Source organism: Physeter macrocephalus, chromosome 21 (assembly GCF_002837175.3).
Source record: "Physeter macrocephalus isolate SW-GA chromosome 21, ASM283717v5, whole genome shotgun sequence".
Classification (NCBI taxonomy): Eukaryota; Metazoa; Chordata; class Mammalia; order Artiodactyla; family Physeteridae; genus Physeter; species Physeter macrocephalus.
The window spans coordinates 48,078,279-48,085,048 of record NC_041234.1 but is presented as its reverse complement, the minus strand read 5'-3'; the positions used below and the strand labels follow the sequence as shown (position 1 = coordinate 48,085,048).

Genomic DNA, 6,770 nt, shown 5'->3' with positions numbered 1-6,770 from the left:
CACACACACACACACACACACACACACACACACACACACACACACACACACACACACACACACACACACACACACACACACACACCCCTGTATATAAAGTTCAGCCCCAGGAGGCAAAACTGAAAAGAAAGCTAACATTTTTCTCTCTTCTAAGTTTGCAAAACAGGGTGGGCCTAAAAGGGTGCAACCACTTTGGGAAAGTCTGGCAGTTCCTCAAAAATGTTCAATGCTGTTACCTTATGACCCAGCAATTCCACTCCTAGGCATATATACCCAAAAGAATTGAAAACTTATGACTGCACAAAAACCTCCCATGAGGTTCATAGCAGCAGTATTCACAATAGTTGAAAGGTGGAAACAACCCAAAAGTCCATCAACAGAAGAATGAATAAACAATTTGTGGTATAACCATAGGATGGAATATCATTCAGCCTTAAAAAGGAATGAAGTGTTACATGCTACAACATGATGAACCTTGAAAGCACTATGCTGAAAGAAAGACAGACACAAAAGACTACATGTTGTATGATTCCATTTATATGAACCAGCCAGAAAAGGACACTTTACAGAAACAGAAAGTAGATCAGTGGTTGCCTTGGGTGAGGGGAGGTGAGGGGAGGAGTTTGGGGGAAATGGGCAGTGACTGCTAATGGGACAGGACTTCTTTTGGGGGTGAGGAAAATGTTCTAAAATTGACTGTTGCACCACTCTGAACATTCTAAAAACCACTGAGTTGTACACTTTAAATGGGTGAATTGTATGGTATGTGAATAAGCTGGAGGGTTTTCTGTTTTTTTTTAAAGGTGGGCCCTATCATTTTTATCAGGTCAGCATTCCTAGATAAAATTATCGGTACCCACGCCCTCCAGCACACAGTGATAAGAGTGGAAAGGTAGTCCCTATCCTCCTGGTTCCCTCTAATTACCTGAGTAATAACAGTTGGCTTGCCCTGGTCTCAAGTCAATTTATAAACAACGTGAGAATCAGGGAACTAAGCAAAGCAAAACAATAAGCACATGAAAAGATGCTCAACATCATTCGCCATTGGGTAAATGCAAATGAAAAGCACAATGAGGACTCCCCTGGTTGTGCAGTGGTTAAGAATCCACCTGCCAATGCAGGGGACACGGGTTTGAGCCCGTGTCCGGGAAGACTCCACATGCCGCGGAGCAGCTAAGCCCGTGCGCCACAACTACTGAGCCTGCACTCTAGAGCCCGCGAGCCACAACTACTGAAGCCCGCGCGCCTAGGGCCCGTGCCTCACAACAAGGGAAGCCACCACAATGAGAAGCCCGTGCACCGCAATGAAGAGTAGCCCCCACTCACCGCAACTAGAGAAAGCCTGCGCGCAGCAACAAAGACCCAACACAGCCAAAAATAAATAAATAAATAAATAATTTTTTTAAAAAAGAAAGAAAAGAAAACCACAATGAGATATCACTTCACACCCACCAGAATGGCTAGAATCAAAAAAACTGACATTAACAAGGGTTGGCGAGGATGTGGAGAAACTGTAACCCTCACGCTGCTGGTGGGAATGTGAAATGGTGCAGCCACTATGGAAAACAGCCTGGCCATTCCTCAAAAGGTTAAATATAGAGTTGCCATATGATCCAGTAGGTATATATAACCAAGAGAAATAAAAACACATGCCTATGTAGAAAACTGCATACAGATGTTCAAAGATAGTATTCATAATAGCCAAAAGAGTGGAAATAACCCAAATGCCCATCAACTCATGAATGGATAAACAAAATGTGATATATTCATGTAATAGAATAGTATTCAGTCCTGAAAAGAAATAAAGTACTGATACATGCTACAACACAGATGAACCTTGAAAACACTATGTCAAGTGAGAGTAGCCAGTCATAAAAGACCATATATGAATCCATTTATACAAAATGTCCAGAACAGGCAAATCCATAGAAGCAGGAAGTAGATTAGTAGCACTGAGGGGGATGGGGAGGTTGGTGGGGCAGTGGGGTGGGGAGGGGGCTGGGAGGACAGCTAAAGGATTTTTCTTTTTGAGGTGGTGAAATGTTCTAAAATTGACTGCTGTGATGGTTGCACAACTTTGTGAATTTTACACCACTGAATTACACCCTTAAATGAGTGAATTGTAAGTTCATAAAAAAATGAATGACAAATACAACTCTATTTCACTTGAAGAAATGGGAAATTCCTATTTACTGCATTAGTATTCTTAGGCCTGCACACATTTGTTGTTAAGTCAAGCCAACCAATTCCCATCTTTTGGCTCCTCCTGAGGTTCCCCCCACAATATCATTCTATGGTAGTCTTCCCAAGTTCACGTTCCTTTTGCAGGAGAGCGGGGGTCTCCTTCAGGCTTCCAGCAGCCCCTCTACCCCCAGGTTACCTCCTCCTTTGGTACAGGAGTTTGTGGTTATCAAGACTTAAAAAGCTGACATTTGGGGCCTTACCTGCTGGCGCAGTGGTTAAGAATCCGCCTGCCAATGCAGGGGACACGGGTTCAATCCCTGGTCCAGGAAGATCCCACATGCCGCGGAGCAACTAAGCCTGTGCTCCGCAACAAGAGAAGCCACTGCAATGAGAAGCCCGCGCACCGCAACGAAGAGTAGCCCCCACTCGCCGCAACTAGAGAAAGCCTGCACACAGCAACGAAGACTCGACACAGCCAAAAATAAATAAATAAAATAAATAAATGTGTTTTTAAAAAAAGCTGACATTTGGGAGTTGGCTTTAGTCCATCTGTTAACAGCTTCTGGCACCTGAAGAGTCTCAGAGCAGTATCTTCTGGGTAGAGAGAGGGGGCTCACAGCTTCTCTGCTGTGGAGTGAGGTCGTTGTGGTCTCTTGGCAAAAGCCCTGGACACGAAGTTCTCAGGAAATCTGACTTCAAATTGTGATTCTGCCCCTTACTGGGTGTGGGACCTTGAGCAAGTCACTCAACCTCTCTGATCCTCACTTTCCTCATTTGTAAAATAGGGATAATACCACCTATCCCACAGGGATATCTTGAAGATTAATGCTTACAAAGCCATCTAGAACACAGACATACTCAATAATTCAACAAAACATGTGCCAGGTTCTGGACTAGGTGCTGGGACACAAAGAAAAATACAATAGTAGCTGCCTTCAAATTGTTCAGTGTAGAAATGCTCTTAACAGGAATTCATTTTCTTCCCTCCCTACATTAGCCTTCTTTTAGGATGGCAACAGGAGTTTCAGAACTTTGATTCTTTGCCTTGATAAACTTTCACCTCTGTGCTCTCAAAAGAGATCATGCTGATAGGGTGGCACCTATGTTTACATCCCTCATTCTCAAACAGGGGAGATGGGGTGGTAAACTTAAATGTTATGGGGAAAATATCCCTTTTATGCTTTCAAGTTATTACCAACACTGATCCTTACTCTTCCAGGCCTTTACCTGAAGGTGTTTCCATGGTGAAAAGTGTGCTTCTTCAGCACTTTAAATTAAGTATGGAAAACCCTAGTTCTTTCTCATTCCCTGTACCCCTAGCTTGTCTGGATTTATATTCCAGTTGAAAAGACTAGTCACAAAGGATCAGTTCCCAGTTTAGCTACCTTAGTGACCAATATCTGGCTCACCTCCTGATTTGGGGTACAGAATCTATGCTAAAAACAAAAGGGCTTTCCAGAAAAATACTAGCTGAGTTTATAAACAGAGGCTGACACAAAGCAACTAGGGAGGAAAATGTAGGAGATAGTTTCTAAATCAAAATGTTATAACACGAAAACCATCCTTCCCTTGGTGGAGCAATTCCACAAATCACAGAAAAATATTTTTCATTTTAGAATAGATTGGAAGAGAGCCTCTGCCAAGAGCCAGCTGTTTCAATTTTCAATTTGAATTTTAAGCAGGATTATACATGCCCAAGAACATCATGCTATTTTTAGCTAAATAGGTAGGATTGCTGTGTCCGCAACAGTTTGGAGCAATCAGGAGTGAAACTATTAAACAGCATCTCACTGTAGTAGCTTATCATTTGGCATTTCTATATCTATTTTAATATTTTCCAAAGCTTCATCATACAAATATTTGTAAAGCACCCATGCTTAGGCACAATACAAAGTTTAAATAGATAGACAAGGTTCCTATTTTCATTATGGGTTCAACCCATTAAGCAACCAGATATATGAAAGAATCTCACAGTTAGAGCAAAGTCAGAGCTGCCAACCAGCCCCTAAGTGCCCAGATGAGATACATCAGGAAGCAACTGTCCTACATCTATCACCCTTCCAATGCTTGCACCATCTCTATGTATTCAAAAGAGAGGGGTAATGAAAATGTTCTAAAATCGACTGTGATGATGAATGCCCAATTCTGTGAATACACTAAAAGCCACTGAATTGTACACCTAAATGGATGCATTGTATGGTGTATGAATCATATCTCAATTAAGCTGTTAAAAAAAGGAGAAAAATTGTTCTTACTCTGATTGTTCTAATTAGTCAAAGCTATTTTTTTTAAGCTCTCGTACTAAAGGATATCTAGCTAAAGGCTGCACTGGTTTGGCAATGGTGCCTCAAGGGCCACCATGGAGACCACTCTAATCTTTCCCTCACCCTCTCTTCTATTATTTTCCCAGTTCCTTTCCTCTGCTCCAACTAGGTCTTAGGTTTCTCAGGTATTCCCAAGCACGATTTGTCCCAGCTGGTGGACTTCAGGATTAAACTGATTACTGACCCTCAGCAACTTTCCCTTCATGACCTTAGGCAAGTCATGTCCCTGCTCTCCTGCTGCTGTTCTGGTTTGCACAATGAGGGGCTGGACTACGTGATCCTTTCCAGCTCCCACATTCCATGTGAAAAAAATACAAATGATGAACACTTACTTGGACAAAAACATACAAAGTCTCTGCCATTTTAGCCAACAAACATATATTTGGATTATTCACTTTGTAAATGCCTATGTGATGCAATCCTCCAAAGAACAGTATTTAACATAATTATAAAATGATCAACATGAAGTCCTTATTCTTAAAAACTATCACTTTGTCAAAGAAAATTCAGAGCCCAACACGGAATGCTTGATAGTCTCTCCGGACCTGTTTCCAAGGGTCCATTTTTGAATGGAAAAAAAAAAAAGCTTTTGCATGTTGGGGCCCTGTTGGATTTTCCAAACCAAAGGAAGAAATGAGATTGGGGTGGCAGAGCCTTAACAACAGTAGTTCAACTAAATCCTAAGAGGAGAAAGGCTTTGTTTGGCAAATGGTAGAGAGACCTAGCATAAGACAGCACCTCGACAAACATCAAAAGTGCTCAGAAATATGCCCAGAGAGCAATGAACACTGAAGGAATCCCTTTAGCCAGGACAACTTGCAGCTTTTTATGCAAATCAATTACATTCTCCTAACAAAGCTCGGAGAAACATGTAGTCACCAGTTTCCAACATACTACCACCAGACAAATTCACAGTATTGTTTCCATGTGCCCAGCATCAGTGAGCAAAACCGAAAGAAACACATCAATTTCTCCTATACACACACACACACACACACACACACACACACACACAAATATGCAAGAGAAACCATTTTCTTTGCAGAACCTACGTTGCCTAAGTTGTGGGCATGAAATGGATAAATATTGGTTGCTAATAAAACTCAGATGGTGAGCTCTACACTGAGAAGCAAACAGCAAGCGCAGGCATCATAAAAACAATAACCCTAATGTGTATTTCTTGTCATTAAGCTCGACACCCAACATGGAAAGAAATGACTCAAAGTGTCCATTTGCATCCCTCTTTCCCACTACCTCAGACCAACAAGCTCTCCTGTTAGTCACCTCCCTACACTTGTCCCCATCAAAAGAGCCTAGTGCAGAAGGTTGCAGGCCCCTCTCCTGTTGGCCTTCAGGCTCCTGGCTTGAGGCGCTGAACAAGGGGTAGGGGGGCAGCGGAAAGGACAAAGGTAGGCGCTTTCGATCCCTCACGGCTTCGCATCAGGGCTGCCAGCCTCTCCCCATTCTCATCACGGAACAGAGCACCTGCCCAGGAGAGGGCCCTTCCTCCACCTTAGTAACCGGCCCTGGGGCCTAGGTGTCCCAGGAGCCCAGGCGCTGCAGCCCTAAGGGACAAAGGCCGGCCTTACAAAGAGGAGGGGGAGGCGAAAGGAGTCGGCGACAGTCGCAAGCGCTGGCAAACAAAAGCGGGCATGGGGGGGGGCCCGAGAACACCAAGCCCACCTCGGGGGTTCCCAGAGGTCGCCAGGTCGGGGTGAGGGGGAAAGGAGGCGTAGTAACTGATGTGGGGGATGGGAAGACGGAGAAAATTCCTCTGAGGACCGAGATTAGGGAGCTGCTGGGGGCGCAGCCGCCAGCAGGAAGGAGACTGGGGGGCAGACAGAGGTCCCAGGCGAGAAGGGGCAGAGTTCGTGGGTGGGGAGAGGTTATGGCCAAGAGGTGGAGGCCGGCCGGGGCTCAGCCGCGCGCGTTGCTCCGCGGGGCCGCGAGGGACCCTCGGGAGGGGCTCCAAAGCCGCGCGCCGCCCGGGGCTGGGGACACGCGGCCCAGGGATTCCGGGGAGAGCTCAGAGTTGGGGGCGCAGTGTGGGAAAAGAGAGAGTCTGAGAACAGAACCGTAGAGAGGCTAGGGGGGACTGTGAGGGGGCCTGACCCCCGTCCGCCCCACCTCACCTGGCGCCGGGTCGGAGTCCAGGTCTAGTGCTGAGAAAGCGCCAGCTCCGGCCGGCCCCTCTGTCCCGCGCGGGAGACCACGGACACAAAGCGGGGCACGCGGGAGGAGGGGGGGAGGAGGAGGAGGGGG

General features: G+C 45.5%; 1 protein-coding gene across 9 annotated transcripts in view; it reads right to left on the bottom strand.

Moving 5' to 3' along the window:
• Positions 1-6,770, bottom strand: part of DLG3 (discs large MAGUK scaffold protein 3) — a 72,828-nt gene that overhangs the window by 47,711 nt on the left and 18,347 nt on the right. The window contains exon 1 of one of the 9 annotated variants that reach the window (XM_007120580.3): positions 6,641-6,722. The exons of the other annotated variants lie outside the window; for them this stretch is intronic. The gene's annotated coding sequence lies outside the window, so the exon portion shown is untranslated. Of the gene's footprint in view, positions 1-6,640; positions 6,723-6,770 lie in introns of those variants that run through there. 9 annotated transcript variants of the gene reach the window in all.